Source organism: Euprymna scolopes, chromosome 19 (assembly GCF_053919585.1).
Source record: "Euprymna scolopes isolate OS-2025 chromosome 19, ASM5391958v1, whole genome shotgun sequence".
NCBI classification, from domain to species: Eukaryota; Metazoa; Mollusca; class Cephalopoda; order Sepiida; family Sepiolidae; genus Euprymna; species Euprymna scolopes.
This window is the reverse complement of record NC_136500.1, coordinates 139,127,478-139,131,735: the sequence shown is the minus strand read 5'-3', so window position 1 is coordinate 139,131,735 and position 4,258 is coordinate 139,127,478.

The window sequence follows — 4,258 nt, the reverse complement described above, 5'->3', positions numbered from 1 at the left end:
TGTGCTAATTTTTTAAAGTGTTTAATTACAGGAGAGCAACTTATTTTGCCGTTGGTAGCATTTTAGACCATATTTCCTTTATTTTGCCAGTAACATGTTAAGGGTCGGCCCATTGTGAAGAGAGAAAATAATGAATAAATATACATCTGATATTATTGATGGATGTTTTGTAAAGTCTGGGAAAATGAATTCGTCCGATTTTGTTTTTGTAGTTAGAATCATCTTGCTTATTACAATTATTATAATAAGTTCATTCATAAATTGGAGAGAAGAGTTGAAAAATCACGTTTTTATACCCAACCCGAAGCATCTCATTTGCATGTTAGATGGCAATATTTCCATATGTGACGATTTGGAAAGGCTAGGCGCTGTATGTATCGTGCCGAGTCGTAGAAATTTCTAGGTTAGTATCTGGGGGCGCATTAATTCACTGGGAGAGATGCACCCCCAGTTTCCATTAAGACACGCGTCTAGAAAGAAACTCTGATGCAATAACCTACCATCTACCATATGCTCTCTCTTATGACAGCAATTGCACCGACAAAGGTTAGCAGTAATACCAAAAAATGTGGTTGTTTCAACACAAAGCCTTCACCACTATAAACGAATCATCTATGTAGATTTCCGAGCAACGCAGTAATTATCACTTCCTACACTGATGATTGCGTAACCATGAAACAATATTGTCTGTAGGTATAAAAATAATTGCACACTGAGACGTATATTATACACATTCATATATATATATATATATATATATATATATATATATATATATATATATAGGGTGACCCCAAAACAACAGGCCTAAGAAACGGAGGCTAATTAGTTGTGTGTATATATATATATATATATATATATATATATATATATATATATATATATACATATATAAGTAGTTAAATGGATTAATCCAAATCTTATAAATACAAGACTGATAAATTAAAAAAATGTATCCATTTTAAATGTGGAAATTGATGAATCGCACAGGTAAGAAATTCATTTTTATACTATGAAAAGGTTAGTAATTGCAATTAAGAATAGGAAATTGGATCAAAATTTTCGTAACTTGTCTTCTTCCTAAGATTAAGGGTGATGGTGTTTGATCAACACTGCTGGGAAGCCATGATGTAATACACTGTTTTGTTTTTAAATCCCCGAAACAGTGTTTCATGGTAAACAACTGATGATCCCTTGAAAAATAATAAAAAAATTGGTATTATAGTAAATTTGAGAGAGTTGATGCAGTGATTGCAGGTGATTAAATGACTTACTGACTAGATGTTTTTTTTTTTTTTTTTTTTTTAACGAATGATAAAAAATATTTTTTTGTATAGTTTCAAATGTTAAAAACTTCAAAGACTATATATATATATATATATATATATATATATATATATATATATATATATATATATATTATACACCTATGAATTTTTTTTTATTAAAAGCCCTTTTTAATTTTTATTTTTCATATTAAAAACCCCTTTTTTAATTTATTTAAAAAGAATATGCAACTTTGTTATATATGGGTCGTGGAATTGCATTCATCTACAAAAAATGTAGCTAATTTGCATATTCTTTCAAACATTCAGTTTAATTAATTCCCTATTAGTTTTTTTTTAGTTTTCTCATAGGATGATCATCTTTAGCTAACTATTACGCGTAATTATATTAATGCAGATATTCTACATGAGTTATACTTGCATAATATTTGCGTAAAAAATAATAGTAAACACAAACCTCTTTCTTTATATATATATATATATATATGTGTGTGTGTGTGTGTGTATGCGTATATGTATTTGTTTAAAAATTGCCAATCAAACTCCTCTATCAGTTACAGACATGAAACTTAATATATAGGGTATTTGAACTCATGCAAAACTTTATAATTGGATTAAAAAAAATATGTACAAAAGTGTAAAAATTAAAAAAATGGAATTTGCCATGTGAAGGTCGAACGACGGCATTACGAATATGCATGCGTAACGTAATACTGTAATATTGGTCCATGTTTTGATTTTTACCCTTGCGGCAAACATGTCTTCATAGCTCAGGCATTAACGCCAAAGGAAAAAGTAAATCATAATCTAAACGTTTTGGTTTCGATTCTCGGTGGTGGTACACGAGTAATTTTTTTTTCACTTTTTTTTTTAAATTGCATGAATCAAAATATCATATTTAAGCGTATTTTACGACCGGGCAATGCCGGGCGGTCTGCTAGTATATCTATCTATCTATCTATCTATCTATCTATCTATCTATCTATCTATATATATATATATATATAGATAGATAGATAGATATAGGGTGTGTGTGATATATATATATATATATATATATATATATATATATATATATAGAGAGAGAGAGAGAGAGAGAGAGAGATGTTAGTTGTTTTTGTTTCTGTGATACGTTTTCAATGAATTCAATTATTTTCGATAAAAATTCACTTTCGTAAATAATTGACTTCATTCAAAACATCGCAGAAACAAAAACAAATAACATCTACGTAAATCGCGACATATCCAGACAGTCGTGCGAAATGGACTAGTGGTAAAGGTTAAGGCTTCTTACCATGAGGTTTAGAATCTCGCTAGTTTCAGCCACTGAAACGTAGACGACGAAACAAGTGTCAGTGGATAATCATATTAAAAAAAAAGTATGTATGTATATATGGTGGATCACGGGAAACGGATGTTTTAAACGCCCCCTCATCTCTTTTCGCTTCTAAATATTCCCTTATGGCATAGTTTAGTAAATGTTTTTACGTACATTATATATATATATATATATATATATATATATATATATATATATATATATATACCTTGCTATGCCTTATTGTTAAATAGACTAGCATTATAAATTCTAGAATTTTGTGTCATGATTTGGTCAACTATCCAGTGTTCGCGGTGTTTAATTTCAAGACTTATTCACTATCTGGTGTCTCTCATTACAAGATCAATGGCGTCGGTGTGAGGTAGACGCGCATCTGCATTTGATTCCGCCCCTTCTTTGTTCTTGACACGGTTACAAAGGTTAATATTTAACATTGGTATTTCACGGAAGTTTTATGCAGATTCCAAATCATATTGTGTAAATGAGATTTTGAGCTTTGATTTTAATTCACTTTTTTAACGATAGTTTGTTTGCCTTGAATGCTTTTTTTTTCAATGTCAATCTCATTGGGCATTTATACTAAGACACTATTCCCTTATGGAAACTGTATAAATATTTAGGAAAATTTCTTTTTAATGACGTGTGAAAATAGTGTGGCGTTTTTTTTTCTTCTCTTTTTTTCAGAAAATGATTAAAAGAATGAGGTTTTAGAGAACCAGTTTCATGAAAAAGTAAAAAATAATTAGCAAAACAGTATAAAACATACCCAGGTTATTTTTAAAAATATATTTTGGCTCTAAGAAGTCAGCAATATGCTCTCCTCTGATCGAAAACTTTAGAGAGTCCTGAAATAGAACATAAAATGTCCTCCTTAATTTTTTTAAACATCATTTGAGTATTTATTCAGTTTATTTTTTAACGTATTAATTGTTTTCTTTAATTTAATAACAAGACTTATAAACACAATATTATTTGAGTGCAAAATAACTTTAAAAAATCCACCTGATTTCATAGGATAGAGAAATCAATTATATATTATAAATATTGAGGTTGGTTATAGGGACTACGTACAAATTTTTTTTTTTATCAAATAATAGATGAAACTTATTATATATTTTAACTCTATTTTCATAACACTGAGACACATGGAATATTACCAATACACATAAAAAGTAGATGTAATATTTGAAAGACACTGCAGCTTTTATGACTAACTATAGATGTCTCCGAAAACAAATACAGTTATTATACCCGTCTGTTACTATAATGGACGCTAATGCATCCTATATGCAAAGAAAATCAGTTTAAACTCAGCTTTTGGAGTCTGTTTGACCCCGCCGGGAGACTGTCCACCGACCCACATCCCAGCCCGTTCGAGAAAGCACTTGTCCTTTGACCGATTGATGAGCAAGAAATCGGTTAGTTCCTAGTTCATCGATTAACGTAACTACTTGTAAAAGAAAGTTGTAATTGATAGTTTTATTCTTTTTAGTTTTAATTCTCCTGTGAAAAACTGTATATAATTATTTTTTATTTTTCTCTTCTTGTGAATAATTAATTTCATACGAAAACTACAACCAGCCAGCGTTGATTATTATTATTACTACTTAAAGTGAACTTAAGGAAAAACAAC